At 42.6% G+C, this 18,006-nt stretch overlaps 1 long non-coding RNA gene across 1 annotated transcript in view; it reads right to left on the bottom strand.

Moving 5' to 3' along the window:
* LOC130257942 (uncharacterized) overlaps window positions 1-17,115 on the bottom strand; it is a 114,401-nt gene extending 97,286 nt beyond the window's left edge. The window contains exons 1-2 of the long non-coding RNA XR_008841412.1: window positions 17,014-17,115; window positions 15,104-15,182 (exon numbers count right to left, since the gene is read on the bottom strand). This is a non-coding gene — a long non-coding RNA (uncharacterized LOC130257942). The remainder of the gene's footprint in view (window positions 1-15,103; window positions 15,183-17,013) is intronic.
* Between the last annotated feature and the right edge of the window lie 891 nt (window positions 17,116-18,006).

The following is an 18,006-nucleotide window of genomic DNA, read 5'->3' on the forward strand; positions in this document are numbered from 1 at the left end:
CTAACTCTGCATCTGGGGGAATGGCAGAGCAGAGCCTCAGCTCACAGCCTCCCAGCACAGTGGGCTGTTTATAGCCTGCTTTCACTGCTTGCAGCAGCACATCTTTAATTACTGGGAAATAATCCTATCTTTAATTGTAGTTGAAAAAAATAAGTCTCTCTGTAACAGGCTCTTTCTCAAGTGAGTTGAGCCACAACTGTAATTGCAATATAAAGAAGCAAGGACAAATAACTAAGCAGTTAATTAGCTCTGCAGCTTTAGTTAAGTGCTACATTGGCTTTTTAGTCATAGAAAAATCACCATTCCCAAGAGCATGGGTGGAACTATCTGGACAGCTGCTGGAAAACCCAGTCCCCAGAGGTCACCTAGGGCATTGTAACTGCAAGGGCTAAGCATGGTAAAGTCAGGTAGAGCTGACTGGAAGCCATCAGTTTGCTACAGCATGAGAACTTCCTCGAGTTGGCCCTGACAACTTAACTTGATGCAAGTCAAGACCAGAGAGCTGTCCTGTCTGAGCCATGTGTTCCTACCCTGTGCCTCCTTGCTCTTCCTGGATAGAACAGATCAGGGCAGGCTGGGCAGGACCAGACTGGGGAGAGAGGAGCACAGGAGCCCTACTCACACAGGTCCAGCCACAGCAGAACCAGTGCCTAATGAGTATGTACTGAACAATCCTGGCTCTGGCCTATCTTTAACATTACAGCAATTGAGGTGATTTACAGTAGGCTGAAAAGTCTGTCATGTCCCTTGACAGAAAACTTAGGGTTGAAAACATCTGGATCTGATTAGCAGCCATCAGCCCAGGGCCCACAAAAGCCATGGCTCAAGCCTGGAACACCATTAACATCTGGGCTTGGGGGCAATTTCACCAAGCAAGTTGCACTTCCTTCGCTGTCAGCCAGTTCTTGGTCTCTTTGATTTGGGTTTCTGCCTCATTTTCATAATTTCTCCGAAATTAGTACACCACAGTTTGTTTTTATTTGCAAGACTAATGTTCTGATGCAGTCTCAGTACCCAGACTGCTTTAAATAGAGCAACCCTGCTCATGCTTACCCTGATACAATAAAATCAGGAGACCTGACAGTACTACACACACTTTAGGTGACTGTTCACTTCAGTGTAAATGTTTTCAAAACAAAATTAGGGAATAAGTGACTGTTCCAATTGTTCCAGGTCCTTTCTGCTCTAAATTGCATCTCCAGCAGCTGTAGTCTGGGGGTGGGGGCACGACGGGTCTTGGCGATATCTGGCTTCATTCACCATTCACTCCTAAATGGTGTAACAGTTTTATGGCCTTCCCTTAATGATCACCCATTGTGTAATGGATTGCCAATCAAGGATCGCTTAATGACAAAACAGAATAATTTAACCCCTATTCAAATGACAATGCCCAGAATTGCCCACGTAAATGTCTTTACACAACAGAAAGTTTTTCAGCTGAATGAGGTAAATAACATTAACAAGCTATTATCCTCTAGCTCTTCCTCGCCAGTTACAAAAGACCGACCTTTGAACTTTGAACTTTTTCTTTGACTGATCGCCACCATTATAACATTTGTGTTAGTCATTTAAAACTGCAGGTGTAGCCACTTACAATACCTAATAAAATGTGTAGGCTTCAAGGGAGGAGAAACTGGGCGCTCACAAGAACGAAACTGCGAGAATTAGCGAGGGCATTTCAAAAGGATCAATGTCCCGTAGTTCTCCCTCAGCAGAGGGAAGGCAGGTCCTGGCAGCTGGGGCGGTTCACAGAGATATTCTTTAAAAAATCAGTTATCACTGCGCTGCACCACCAAGGCACAAGTGTATAGTGCACACTGTCACCTTCCCAGTCAGGGAAAGTCGGCAGTATCACTTTTTTTTTAGGTGACTGATCATAAAATTATGAAAATATGACATGCTGTTAAGAGACAGGAACTGATGGGCAGGAGGTCTATAAACAGCTGCTCTTTCAGTGGAATAGATTCAAGAAGAGAGAGGAGGTATTTTCAAATTGGATACAACTCCTTAGAATCTACAGTAGGCCAACGAACATCCTAGGAGCGCTACAGAAACTAAAATTAGTGAACACCTTGCTTACTTTAACCACAGCCCGGGTTTAGTGAGCTGACACAGTAAAGGAGGCACCCGCACTGCACCTCACTGCCTGTCTTGGATTTGAAAGTGAATGAAAAGACAACTCACAGCAAAAGTTACACACAACACAAAGTTCGAGGACAGCAAGGCAAGCGCCTTAATCCTTTCATGTGGTCCTCATGATTTTTAAAACTGAAACCGATTGAAAGTGAGTACAAAAATAAGTAGATGTTCACTGTTTTTCACCAAAAATGAATTTAAAAGGCAGGTCAGTACGACACAAGCACTTATTGGAACCAGATTTTAAATTTGTACAGTATTTATAAGACTTTCCTTACAAGAACAGGTACAATATATTTTGATTTATTTAGACAGTCTGAAATAACCTATGTTCCAGATAAAAGTTTCAACATTATGATCAATTCTGTGAGAAAAATATATTTGTCTAGTAATAAATTTAAAGACATTTGAACATGGTTATGGATATACTGCAATTACAGAAATAAGGAACTTGATCAAATAACACGTTCACTTTGAATCATTCATGCAGTTAGATTTAAATAATTGAAATACTAACTTTATTAATGTTTTGAGTTGAAAATAATATCAAATTATGTAATAATATTTTAGATAATTAGTATAAAATAGGAGCTAATCTAATATAAAAAAGAGAGTAAAAGAAATCAGATGTTAAGAATGACTGCTTGATTCCCACCAACATCTAGGGGAATTTAGGAATTCTAAACATATACTGGTTTTTTGTTTGTTTGGTTTTTTGCCATCTTTTTTACTGATGCCTCACAAAACCAGGCTGACCCCATCAGGAAAGGCTTACAGATCTGCTCTCTTGAGTAGCTCTTGTAGTCACATGCAAATAAATATTACAAAAAAATACCCAAACAAACCAGAAAAAAATCCAACCAACAAAACAAGACTTAATACCTAATAAGCAATCAGATAAGTCCTAAAGACCTGGTCATAGAGCCTTAAGAACTGGAGATGGAGTTCCTGTTTTGTACACAAAAACTCAAAAATTCAAATCAAACCGTTTCTGTAATACCAGAATTGATGGCCCACAGATCCAAATGGGGACCAGCAGACCTGCCCTGCTTTAAACAAAGAACAAGAAAGGACTGTCCAAAAGCCTTTGAATCCTCAGCATATCAGCTGAATGAGATGGTCTCTATCATGAAAAAAGACACAAATCCACCTCCATGGTAAAAACATTTCTGGCCAGTTCAGTAAGATTATAAAGGAAGAATGAAAGATACTTTTTTTTTTTTTCCTGAGGAGAAGCTGGATGTGCATTTCTAGGCATGTCATTGGCTGTTCTTGATTTGCAAGGAGAAAATATTGCAGCATTAGAGCTACCAGGACAGCTGAGCCCAAAACAGCTTCCACCCAGAATCCCCCAGCTGCAACCCAGTTAGGAAAACTGGACCTAACTCATATATCACATACCTTGATGAAGAGAATGGAACAAAAGCTGCAACACAATTCCAGTGCTGACTGATCCAAGACCAGGCACTTCTAACAGTGTCTGGTGTACCCACCTCCAGCAAGGAATGGAATCCCACTGCCACTGTTTTCTTCCCAATTTTCATTAACATTCTTGTGTTTAACATAAAACACACCCACACATTGTACCAGAAATAATTACATGCCACACAGAATAGGTTAGGGATGCTTCAAATAATTGCCTACAGTGCCCCTGACATGACCAGCAAAGGGCTGAGGGAAAACAAAGAAGTTTATAAAGAAATCCATGCATATTCTAGAAGCTGACATCACTTCCATTTTGGAATAGGTGTGTTGGACACACGAATATACACAGCTTGTACATTGAAGTAAATTCTTTGAGACCAAAGAATCAAAAGAGAAGTGGAGGGAAATACCAAATATTCAAAATTACAGAAAGCCCCCAACTTTGCTATGAGATGGGCACAAACCACGCTTGCAGTAGGGCTGTCTACTCCCCAGAACCCTGTTACAGGCTCCTTGAAGCGCCTGGCGCCAGCCACAGCCCCTGACCCGTGTGATGCTCCAGCCCCGGGTGAAGGCACACACATATCGTCGCACAGGGATCTGACACGGTCTTATCTCGGGCCTTTTGCTGTTGACATTTGTCACCGGTTCAAAACTTATTATAGCCACCACCTCCGCTTAAATTTACAGATACGTTTTAATTAATGGGGGAAAATGTGTTTATCTGCTCCGAGCAGTGCCTGGCTTCCAAGCGTTTGTTATCTCCGGTGTGAAATTTAGGCTGACAAGAATCAGCGCTTCCCACGCCGCAGCCCCGCGCCGGCGGCCGGGCGGGACCGGGATCGGGACCGGGACCGGGATCGGGGCCAGGAGCGGCTGCGGGACTGGGATCGGGAGCGGGGCCGGGAGCGGGAGCGGCTGCGGGAGGGGAGGCTCGGGAGCCGGAGCGGGGCCGGGAGCGGGATCGGGGAGCCGGACTGAGAGCAGGAGCGAGACCGGGAGCGGGACCGGGACTGGGGAGCGGGACTGGGAGCGGGACCGGGAGCGGGATACGGGAGCGGGATACGGGAGCGGGATACGGGAGCGGGAGACTGGGAGCGGGATACGGGAACGGGAGCGGGATACGGGAGCGGGACCGGGACTGGGAGCGGGATATGGGAGCGGGATATGGGAGCGGGATACGGGAACGGGATACGGGAGCGGGATATGGGAACGGGATACGGGAGCGGGATACGGGAGCGGGATATGGGAGTGGGATACGGGAGCGAGATATGGGAGCGGGATATGGGAGCCGGATATGGGAGTGGGATACGGGAGCGAGATATGGGAGTGGGATATGGGAGCCGGATATGGGAGCGGGATATGGGAGCGGGATATGGGAGCGGGATATGGGAGCGGGATATGGGAGCGGGATACGGGAGCCGGATATGGGAGCGGGATATGGGAGCGGGACCGGGAGCGGGATACGGGAGCGGGATATGGGAGCGGGATACGGGAGCGGGAATGGGAGCGGCTGCGGGAACTGCGGCTCCCCAGCCCTGCTCACACGAGTGTGCCGAGCACATCTGCCCGAGCTCAGGCAGCTGGGGCCCTGTGACCAATTCAGTGTCAGAGAGGGAAATTAGCGGTGAAGAGTTTAATTGTGAGTAGACAATACGGCATGAGGGAGCGGTAAGCAGGGCAGTGGGCACCGAAGGGCCGAGCGCTCGATCACAGATGTGGCCGGTTCGGTGTGTCACTGCCATGTCCCTCCCGTCGGTGCCGTCCGGCCGCGCTTTGGGCGCTCTGGTCATTCCCAGGCCCTCCCCCTCCCTCCGGCCCCAGCACTGCTGGGGAACGAGATCTGCCCAGCGCCCACCTCACTCCCCGAGACACGGCAAACAGCCTGAGCACACAGCATCCACAGAGTCACACACACCTCTAGCATTTTCCTTAAATAATAACATGTTTCCTTCTTTAAAACTGCCAGCTGAACTAAATATGTGTGTCACACCCTCGAAAACACATAGGCCTGGGAAACCTGGGTACAGATGGTTTGGGAACAAGCAGTTGATAGACATGAATAATTACCCAGATTCTTAGTGCCCTTGAACAAATTGTTTCAGATTATTGGAGGTAAATCTGAGGAGCTGGAGCAGTTTCTGCCGTGGCCACTATGCCTTAGTTTCCTTCTTCATGAAATAGGAAGAGTTCTGAGACTCTGACAGACTGTGGGGATTATCTGCAGTTCCACTGAAATGGTAAAACACATGCACCAGCTGAATAAAGTTTATGAGGGAAGATACCGAATTCTTGTTCATCATTTTGTTTCTTTCTTTTCCCTTCACTCCCATTCTCATTGCCTATTGATTTTTGTTTCCAGCTGACATACGAGCGACAGCCTACATTGAGACAACAGCAACTGAAGCATCAGGAAAGTCAACATCACTGTGTACCATTAAGAAATCTGCTGTTTGATGATGCACATTTACCACTCCAAGAAAGTGCCTTAGGGAAATACAACCACTTCTGAAGGGGGACTAGTACTAGGTGGGTGGGCTCCAAAAAAGCACTGCTCTGCATGATGTCCAGTAGGAGAATCCCTTTCAAAAACAGTGAGATGGACGAGCTGTCATCAACCCACTTCATTCCCTGCTTTGCAGGACACTCATAAAATGGGCAAAGGACAGTTCTGGTTTGTTCAACACACGATAAAAATGCATAAAAGGTGATTGACATGAAGAAACTGCAAGCGTGGTAAACTAAACATACATTTCTGGAAAGCACTGATCTACTAGAATAACTCAGGCGTGTGTATCCTCTAGCTGCTGAAAGACTAACCACCACTTTGAAACAATTGAAATCCCTATATATTGTGAATATAAGCTCTTAATTAATTTGCCATATTACATGTATCAACAGCTAGACAGAAATGGAGCTTAACAGCAATTTATCTTCAATCATGTTTTGAAGCCAACACAAATATTTCTACATTTCACCCTGCTTTTGACTCACTATGTAAGTAGAAGCAAAAGGGCCCAAACCACTGCTGACATTAAAATCATAAAAGGTGTAACCTGGCTTAAATCAGAGCCATTGGCTCTTCTTGTGCCAGAAATTATCTGGGATGAGCCTTCACTCCTGACACTCTACAGTTAAGGGAATTTGATGTAAGAATATGAATGAACTCATGACTCTCACCCTCTCACGAAGTGCCACAGGCATTGGGCTTGCATGGTCCCAAGGCTGCATTTTGATTGCTAGGCAGAGACATTCTCCCTTACCTGTTACAGAAAATCAGCTGTGCTCTGCCACCAAACACACATGAAGTGTACAAACCCTGTACAGAGGTTTCCACCGAGGTGCTCCCACTTCTCCTGAACCCACAGTGGAACAGGAGCCTCTGCCCTGGGCTGACAGCAGCTCCTTCCCCACAGCACAGTCCTTTGAGGGAGCACATTTCCAGCTGGGCTTGTCCATGCACAGGACACACTCATTAGAGCTACTAGAGGTGTGCTGGAGCAGAAAAGATTAAAAACAAAACAAAACCAAGAGCAAACTACAACACTACCACCTTCACACATATACACAAAAATAAGAAGAGGCACATATGCAGGAATAAAGGATTCCCCTGCTTGTTGTGTTTAGGCTTTTCTGTTGAGATTTTCCCCAAGAGCAGTACCAGGTTTTGTGCTGATGAACACAGCCACCATATATTTTGACTTGGCTATTGCATTAGCATTTTACCACCAGGGCTCTTAGCCTAGACTTGACTTGAGCAGGTAAATGAGGAATTTCCTCTAGCTTTCACCATTCAGCTCCATGCAAATATTAGTAGGGCAACTCCAAAAATCCAGATGCTCAAACCTGAGGAATGATTACAGAAGGGCAGCCATCTCCAACAGACTCAAGTGAAAGGAGAGACAACTTTGCTGAGACAGCTGGTCCATATTTGTATTCCTCAGTTTATTCAGTCTTCCTCTAATTATTTCATTAGCTCTTCACTTTTTTATTGAGTGTAATCCCACATCTCCCCAAGCATGCACACTACACAGCCTGTCCCTAGAAATTAACTCCTTCTGCCTTTCATAAAGCTCCCTCACAAACAGATTGCTCCACACTGTGCACACATATCCATGTAACTAACACAATTTGCCAATTTGCCAAAGGGTAAAAAACTCTAAGCTCCCTTTATTTGTCTTGCTGCTGAGTGATCTCAGCCCCAGTGACTCAGAGTCAAGCAGTGAGCTGTGGGGAGATGCCATGCTGCAGCTATACTCACCTCAGCTGCAAGAAGCAGAGCTGCCATCTTGCTAATCAGCTTTAATTTAGCTGTCTCACAGCTTCATAAGTAAATAAAGACTTACTTAGTGTCAGAAATATCAGTATTTAACCGTAGAGTTAAAAAAGTATGGTAATTAAAAGAGTGCCACAAGTCACAGCTCTGTGCAATCCTAACAGATTGTAGGGTTTGCCTTTTTGAACCTCTCAGCACGTTTAGAAACTTGAGTAAAACAACAAAAGGTGTTAATAGCTTTAAGGGGAGCACCATGCTGATAGATTACCCATTATGGTTACCCACTCACAGCGAAATGGCAAATAGGTTTGATCAATTCGATTTTAATGCAAAGTGGAACTTGAAAAAACCAGCAATGAGCAAAGAGAAGACCTTTTGTTGCTAATGTGTCTGAAAAAAAGCACTTAATTGAGGTCATAATAATATTAGCAGTTATTCACCATCAATAATTCAGCCTTATTTATTACTACATGGTAAAGTTCTGTCAAACAGGAATCGTTCAGGCTTTGTTATTCATGTTAACATGAAGCTAGCTGCTGGATGACTGGTATATATTTCACCAGCTGCTCAAAACTGCGGGATAGCAGGAACTAATGATATTCTTTCTTGGTCCTTGCATTACATAATAGTTAATTTGCTGCATGCAGAAATATACGTTACAAATATAATAGTCCCACATAAAGTATGCATAATAAAAAAAGCATTATATCTGAAACAGTGACTGACTAATCTTGCCTGAGCTATCTGTCATATGGAAAACAATTTCAATTCCTGCATGATTTAGTACTCCTACAGCAGGAGAAACATAAATTCTGCCTTTTCACACAGCTCTAGTCACCTGTGATTAGTTATCTTTAAAAAATCTAAACGAACGTATAATTGTACAATTATAGATGCAAACCCCAGTGTTAAAATTTAAAATGTATTAGTGTTGTAAAATGGCTCATTAATCTCTGGGTCTTAAAGGACATACTTGTCCTGTAATGAACCAAATGCAGGAAATATGTGTGTGATGGTGGATGGGGAATTTTACCTCATAAGGTGTTGGGGTGGGTTTTTGTTTGGCTTTTTTTTCCTTAACCTTAGAACAGTTTTACTCCTGCAAAATCTGTTTACCAAACACAAGTTGTCAGAGACAAAGTCAGTTGTGGTTCTCCAGTCATTAACTATGGAAATAAGCTGTTTTGAGGAGATTAGTTTTTCCTTATACACGATATGCATGGGTTTATAACAGCTATATAATTACTGACTGGAACTGCAACCAGAAAGGTTGGGCAGGAATATTGATCCCTCCGTGTCTGCTAATGACCACTTCTCTGCTGCGCTGGTGGAAGGAAACTTCTATTAGATTTTTACCACCTTCTTCAAGTTTAGGGAAAAAAAAAAAAAAAAAAAAAAAAAAAAAAAAAAAAAAAAAAGAAATAAAGAAAAAAAGAAAGGTCGTAGGGGGGCACCTGTGGAAAACAAAGGATGTTGTGGACAGTCCGGGAGCCCAAAGGCCGGGGCGGAGCGGGCAGGGCTCGGCGGGGATGGGCGGATGGATGGATGGATGGATGGATGGATGGATGGATGGATGGATGGATGGGCTGATGGATTGATGGATGGATTGATGGGCTGATGGATAGATGGATACGGATGCGCTCCCTGAGCGGGGGCAGCCGCAGCCCCTCCGGGAGCTAATCCACTTGGCAGCACTGAGATGGCTCCTTGAAGCAGCTAAAGTAGACTGACACAATGGCCTGCGAGGCATTAAAATGTAGGAATTAAAAACTGTTAAATTGCACAGAGGGATTCTTAACCTCAGCCCTTTGGCAACAGTGATGTTTCTTCCCTTTTCTTCTCCCTCGCCTCTTCTTGAAAGCGATTTGCCTTTTTTTTTCCCAAATGCCTCAGTCATCAGACCACACTAGTTCTGGATGCCAGTTCCCTCCCCTACACAAGCCCTGTTAATGAAGGCAATAAACATCTGAAAGAGTTCCTTGAAATAACTTTGTCTTCTCCTGGCTGCTCCTGCCCTTCTCCCCGCCCTATTGCACAGCCGCGGTACAAGCAGCCTCATCACTCAGAAGCACATCTGGATCCATGGCTCCTTTTGGTCCTGCACACGGAAGCTCTCCAGACGAGCCCTCCTCTGCAATCGGGGCTGGGCAGAGCCCCTGCACCATTTGAATGAGAAAGCTGAGGCTCTGTGTTGTTTAAATCGACAAGCAAACGTTCAAAACGATTTTAAACAGGGGACAATTGTTGTTTGCCCTGGAGCTTAAATGGATGTGGGCTTTTACTATTTTTTTAACTTTTTTCCTTTTTTTTTTTTTTCCCTGAAACACAAGTTATCCTCAGGCTCAAAAACTGACATGTGGTTCCTGACAATAATAGGGTATCACTCTGCCACTTTGTAGAAAGCTACTAATAGAGACGACTCTTCTTCCCTGGCTGGTGGGTTGGTTCGGGGTTTTTGTTGTTTTTAAACAGCGTGACATTTTAAAAGTTATTAGAGCATTAATGCTGCTTTTTAATGAATGAAGCTTTATAAAACTACTGATATGGAATTAACATAAGTTTACCTCCGAATGCAAGTCTCTGTTTTTTTCTATTTTACTATCCATTACTTCATTAAATCAACACTGAAAAAGACTAGCCTTGCCAAATTTCTCACTGCACATTCCACTGTTTGCCCATGACAGTATTTCAATGTGCTTATTATTTCTAGTAAAGCCCTTATCATTTTCACTGTGAAATTTAAATCACCCTGATCCAACTCTTCTTAGCTAAAGTCAGCTTTATCAACCACAAGAGATGTGGGATTTTAAAAAGATCTGAGTAAATTCACATTGTTTGGATAAACTCATTCAGGGGGTTCAGCAAATGAAAGCTGAAATAGATATGTATTCCAAGGAGGTTATGGACTGCTCAAAAACAAAGAAGTTAAAGCACAATTTTTAAAAAGGGAGAAAAGTTAATAGTATCACTATCTTTTTAATGAGGGCATTCACAAACCAGATTTTGAATTGGTATTTCCGTGTCTCCACCATAATTCAAGTGAAAAGCAAGAAAGGAAAAAAAAAATAATAAAAAAAGAAAGGAAATGAACCCCCAAACCATTAAACTGTTTACACAAAGATTTTTTCCCCCCTACAATCCACTCTGCTATGTTATCTGGTCAGTGTTGTGCTATCAAAAAATGTTAAGGGCTGCATTTATGCATTATCCCACAATTTAAGTAACTGTGTATCATGTATATTTAAAACCATCTCTCTGTAGTTTTAATTATCTCAGTCTGCAGGGAAAAAACGCAGCTCCCATGCCTGAGACCGAAATGAAAGTGCTGCACGCTGACAGCTAAGATGTCTGTCCTAGCTTGTTGAGATTTCCTGTAAAATTTGCATTGAAAAGGCAGCTTTAAATATACTTAAAATAAAAAGAGCATTTGCATCTAATTTGCTACACTTGCAGTATTAAAGTTTTATCTGAATAAAGACATGTCAAATGGATTTATATAGTTAAGCTGATAGCTTTTAAAGTCAACACAGTAACATCAGCTAAATTCAACAAAGTAATGGCAGCAGCTAATGGCATTTATTAGTTTATCATCATTTACTTAAAAACCATAACACAGATCATTTTATTTTCATATTACTGTTTGTGATTCTTTGACTCAGTTTGTATTGATTCCACAAATTATGGCAGAAACTGACATTTATCTAACAGAGTTTTCCAAGCTATAAATGTTGGCTTTAGTGGGAAGCAATTGAACACTTGCCACACAATGGTTTGAGCCATGCTAGAAACAACCATCTCCAAATAAACACATTTGGCAACCATTTTAAAACGTGATTGTTGCTTGTCTGATAATGACAGAGGGGTTTTTGTTACTGATAAGGCTCTTATTACAAACCACTGCCCATGTAATCTACAGCTTGATCACACAAGCTAAGCACACTCACCCAACCCAGCAAAGAGCTGAAGCATTAAGCTTTGTTTTGAAGATATGCATAATAGCAAGCAGGGCTTTTTACAGTACTTCTCTTCTGCAGACCTCAAAGAACTTCACAAAAGAGATCATTGCTGTTTACACAGGAGGAAGCTGGGAGAATCCAAATCACACCCAGATGCTGTGGGTCCCAGTTTCCTATTCTGCATACTAGGGTTTACTGCCACCTTACCCTCCTGTTGACTTCGAGGGTCATCATCACTTGCCCAGACTTCAGTGGAGCTACCTGCCAAAACTACATGCTTATGACAAAGCTTGTTGAAGGGTCCAGGATGTTACAGAACAGTTCTTTTACTCTAAACCCACAGTAAAAAACAGGATTTTTTTTATGCATTATACTCTCAATTCTGCTACAGTTACCTTTTTATCCCTCTTTTTAGCAATAATTGATGAAGCCAAAAAATTTACCACGAAATGTTCGGCAGTATTTTATTGCCACCATAAAAACTGGGCACACACATATCTTGGTTTGTAAATATTATGGGCGCGGACACCTACATGTCAACACTCAGTTTTACAACTGCATTTGAAAACGACATCAAAAGTTTCCAATCATGAGATCTACTCTCCTCCCTGGTGACATCTATCTTTAGTGGAAGAAAAAAATCATGCTGAGCTGGAGATAGGGTTTATTTTCAGAACTATGCATGGAGGTCAACATTCTTGCTAACAGGAGGCCCATGTCTAATTCCCCATGTCATATCATAAACCTTTAATTCCAAAGAATCACCAGCTTCTCTCCTTTTTATCTCTTTGTTTTTGGAGATTTTTTGGTTTGGTGTTTTTTTGGGTGGGTTTTGTTATTTTTGGTTTGGGTTCTTTTTTGGGTTTTGTTTTTTGGGTTTTTATGTAGCCAACCAAATTCTCAAGAAAAGTGACAATCACAAATCACATTTGGCAAGAATTTGAAATGATCATGCTTTGTTTCATGCCATTTATTATAATTCTCCCACAGCAATGGGCTTTGTTCTACTGTGTCCTCACCCTGAACTCTGGCTTCTATTTCAGCACACATTTATAATTCTCAATCCCTGGGCTGAAGAGCTCAAACTCTGGCTCACCAGAACAGCCTGAGACAGCTGGAGCAATGGTTTCTGAGGCATACCCATCCTTCTTGAATCACCACCTCACAGCTGGCCACCTCTCTTATGTGTAAGTGCTGGATCGGGCAAGGAGAAAGAAGGAACTGAAAACTGTATTGACTTTCACTTGGAGCCCTAGTCTGACCTCATTTAATTCAACAGGAATTCTGTTCTGATTTCAACAATGATCGAATCTTTATAAAGTTTATTTAATAGAAGATTACTTGTGGAAAACTACTGCGAAAATTTATTGGGGGGGGGGTGGAAATTGAGTAAGAACTTTACCTACGTTTTTGTATATGCTCTCTTCCTTCAGCTCAAGGAACAGAGTTGTGACCTACTAAAAATGCACACCGTATTTTACAGCTATTTCAGTCATGCCGGACAGAATGACAACCCCAGAAGTTTCCATTGTGCCACAGAGACATGATTCTTCTCGGGACTGGAGGGAGACTGCCTCTAGCAAGACACCTCCGGAGGGGAATAATATGGCACAAGTGTTCTGAAACAAAAGCCCAGAACCAGGTGGCTACAGCACTGCAAACAGCATCACTGCTTGAGAAGTAGGACAGCTTAAAGGAGGAGAGAGAGTTCTATTCAAAGTCAGAGAGGAAAAAACAAGCTCTTGGTTTCCATCCAAATGCAAATAGCCGAGTGGCAGCTGAAGAACTGGTTCCTGCAGCCCCACCTGAGAACAGGGCATCTTGCACAGTAGTAGTTAGAGCCTCCAGATGGCTTTGAGGCACAGCCCCTAAGCAGTTTAGTTTGACCTGAAACCCCAGGGCATGGGAGAAGTTTCCCATCCCTGTCACAGACACGGGCTGGGGGAATTCCTCTGAGCACGGATCCCTGTAGAGTAACACCAGGTTTCATTGCACCGAACCATGCCATGGTGAGTTTTCCTTTTTATTTCAATCGTCCTGTACTTCAGACAGCTCATTCCTAACTTGTAATGACCATTCTCCACTTCCATTCTTCCCCACTGAGCCCTTCCTATCCCACACAGGAGTGGAACAACAGCCCCCCAGCTGGTGTTTGTATGCTAGCAGGCAGGATAATGTCAGGGCCACACTCTCCACTGATGCAAATTATCCTAACTTCATTTACTCCAGCGGAGTTCTTGGCGTTTTTTATCAGATAAGGATGTGGACTTTAACATTAATCATGTGCAGAGAAAAATCCCACCATTTCAAGCTTCATTATGAAACAAGTGCTACATTAGCACTGAGCATGGAAAATCTCAGAATTTCCCTTTAATGATCTTGAAGATTATGTGCAGCAGGAAAGAAGAAGTGGAAAATCTGTCATAAATGTCATTGAATATTTTTAATAGCTGAAAGCTATGCTTTCTTTAACACTCTCAGCTAAAAAAACCTAGAAAAACTAGAGACTATTCATTAACTAGAAGCAAGGGGGTTGGTTTGCTATTATACTATGTCTGTGAGACAGCACACAATGGAAAGACAAAGTTCTTAGGCTCAGAGACAGCATAAGCTAGGAAAAAAAGTAGATAGGCAAGCACAGCTATTTTAAAATATGTATAAGTATGAAAACAACTGAAAAATCTCAGGATGGAGTTATTAAATATTGTCTGTTGTAGCCTGTTCTTTTCTCAGTCTCAGCAGCCCTTTTAGTCACTGCACATCATCTGACAGCACCAGGAAATAGCTGTGATGGGGACCTGCTTTCCAGCATCTCCGGTGACAGCTGCAGACAGGTTACATGAGTGAGGCTGCATGGACTCCCCCTGCTCCCTGGTCTTTGTGTAGGGGCACAGAACACCATCATTCTAGGCAGGCATCAGAGACTGCTGCTTGAATTTGCTGTGATGAAAGAAAATGTTCCTCAAATCAACATTCTCCAAGTCCTGGTCTGTGCCCAGGCACTGCCCCAGCCTGCTTCAGTTCCTATGCACCTCCCACACCTGAGGTTGGCTTAGGCTTGAAGAAACCCTGCCACACTGTCCATCCTGACCTCAGAACAAGAGGCAGAGTCCCAGTTTCCATCAAAGCAGCCATGGCAATGGAAGATGTTACAGCTTTGTGCAGTCTCAGCAGCTCTTATGAGTCTAAAGCAACTGACACAGAAACCTTGACAAGTGTCCATGTAAGAAGAATGTTTGGCAGGAGGACATGAAGAGCTAGTCAAGAAGGTTGTAGCTGTGATAGTGTTTCTGCAAAGAAATGAACTTACTTTCTTAGGTGGCTGTGTGTAGTACAAGCACCTTCTCTCTTTCACAGGAACTGGAGTTCTATTAATTACATGTTGTTTGCTAAAAAGAAAGAAACAAAAAGTGTTGTTGAGTACTATCTTCTATGGGAAAGGAGCTAAGCCAGCATGTAGTGCTGCATTTCCCTGAAGTTTCTAAAGGAATGAATACCCCAGAAGATTTCACTTGAAGAAGGGAACTGTCAAGTACTACAGCCTTTATAAAAATTAACAGGTTACTTTGAATGTATTTGGGTGACAGTTACAAGAGTTTTTTGCTTGGCTAAATTTTATCATACTCCCTAACCATGCTGCCAAACATAATTTCATTTGCTCTTGTCTACAAAAATCTTAGTCTCTATTTCCACAAAACAATATCCACCTTGTGCCCTTATCCCACAGAAATCTTTGAATGTAGTAAAAACAGCCCTTTTTTATTTCTTTCTTTTCCTTATAAGCTTTTAATGACAAGTTTACCCTCTTTTTGGAGTCAAACTTTTGCCAAACAAAAGAAACCAAACCACAACAACAAAACCTTCTTGAGAAAGAAAGGAATGAATATGCAAACTACACAATTACAAATAGACAAATAAGAAGAATAACAATAGAATTATAATTAAAACATTACCATTTAGTTTGTGGACTGATTTCATGCTCTCTCTCTTACATTTAGAGTTGGAAGGAGCAACAGAAATCCCTTGGTCTCAGTTGCTAAATCAGTAAGGCCTAAGAGTTACAGAGGAAGTCAGTTCTACCCTGCAAGGCCTGTTAGCTCCCATATATGTGTTTACTGAAGAATGGTTCCCACACAGCCATTACATTTCATTTTTTAATACCAAAAACTCAGGTCCTGAGAAACTGTTTTACCCACTTATCATCAAATGGTGTGCCAAGTTGAAAAAACCATCTTCAGTAATCTGCTAATCAGTCTTTCCTACTAAGGTCTATTCTATTGTCTGCATTTGAGATAATGAATATTAAAATTGCACAATTCATCCCACAGGGTGTTTTTCAAATTATGCAGAGCACAATAGAATCCATTTTCTTGCTGTTGAAATTCCGCCTTCTTCAGGGTGGAAACACAGGAGATATGGATGAGTGGAACAGAACAGTGTGCAGCAAAGAGGGGAGGAGAACCCACGCCAAATATAGCAGGGCAATCCTTTAATCCCACAGAGAAATGAAAAGGTTCTTGGATGTTTGCAGCCTAATTTGATATCATCAGCCACTGTGCACAAAATGTGTGTGTAACCCACAGGTGGCCAGACCTGTGCAAAGAGAGCAGGTTGTGCAAAGAATGACAAGATCACACATGCACTCTGATTTATGTGCAGGACAGGAAGGGCTATCTTATAGGAAGAGAACAACTACTTGCTCATGTAGGTCCAGAAGACAATTTAAAAAATCTAATTTATACCATAGAGCCCCAGAGATGTGAAAGGCAGTATCAGCCTGGCTGGGTGCTAACCAGGTATCCCAAAATGTCTCTTCTCTAGAAAAGACAGTGGAAACAGGTGAACAACACAGGGTTTCACTCTGGTTTGGTTTTATAATAACATTGTTTCCATTTATTAAATCATAATTATCTAGAATGGCAAAAATTCATAGACAGTAAGTTTGAACAAAACTTCAGAAAGTAATCTCTAAAGGGCAAAACTTCTGGTGGGTTTGGTGAGAGAAAAGGCCCAGACTGAGGGTGTTTTCAAAGGTTTTAAAAACTTTACCTCAAGAATCTTCCAGCTCCAGAATCAAACAGAAAATATTTTCCAAAAACCTATCCTGAGCTGCTTGTTCATTTATAATTGCATAGGTAGAATTGCTAACATCCCCCCTTCTTTAAGATATACTGTACAGGTCATAACTTATCTTTTTTAATAAAAAAGAAATAAATTTACCTTTTGAGTGTCATTTCTGACCACTACTGCCCCTTTTCTAAAGCCACGGGGCTTCACAGTAGACAGCCTGCTGGAATTCCAGTTCACAGCTTAATTCTCCTCCTGATAAAAGAGACAAAAAGTTCCTTTCAGTAAAAATAAAATTTAATATGGTGCACAAATTTGATATATTGCAACCTCCGACCTCAGCTTAATTGTTCACAAAGGGCTAAGGTACCACTGGCAAGCAAATGACTTCTACAGAGTGTTGCAACTCTGATAGCTGAAGAGAAGGGGAGCAGCAGTCTGACAGATAATCACAATTTTTAATGTGAACCATAGTGAGAGGGGTTATTCAGAGCACAGCCAGACTGTAGGAGCCTTCTGCAGCTGCCATGGTAGCTCCTTAGGATGAGAAATGCTCAAACATCATCCTCACTCAGCTTGGTTAAGTGTTGCTGCTGTTAGTCACCAACCAGCGGAGTCTGACACTTCACAGCAGCAGACAGAGAGGTCTGGGATCTGCACAGGCAGAAACAAGCTTCTTAAATTTCTTTGGGGCCAAAGCTGCCCCATTCTGCAGCCCTCCAGAGCTTTTCTTAGAGCTTGACAAGGAACCAAGGGAAAGGGAATGAAGGCAAAAAGAAAAGAGTGATGCAAACACATCCAGCCCATGGAGGATGACCTTCTCAAGGCTGCTGCAGAGCAGGATTTTAGGGAGGCAGCTGGGTCTCCCACAGCTCACACAGGTTTGCAAAGGCCACAGGGGGCAAGGCAGAGGCTGAGTGGAGGAGAGCAAGGGGAAGAAATGAGCTTTTCCTGGTCATTGTGATTTGAGAAGTTAGGAAAAAAACTAATTTGTCCTCAACACTCCTCACCACGTGCTGTCCTGATGAAGTTCACAGACACCTAGGTACATTCAGAGCTGGTGTGCAGAGAATGAACCCATGGAAGGGACCACATCACCAAAGAGGTCCTTCCTTTTTCTACTGAGAGCACACAATACAAAGTACT

This window comes from Oenanthe melanoleuca, chromosome 11 (assembly GCF_029582105.1).
Source record: "Oenanthe melanoleuca isolate GR-GAL-2019-014 chromosome 11, OMel1.0, whole genome shotgun sequence".
NCBI lineage: Eukaryota > Metazoa > Chordata > Aves > Passeriformes > Muscicapidae > Oenanthe > Oenanthe melanoleuca.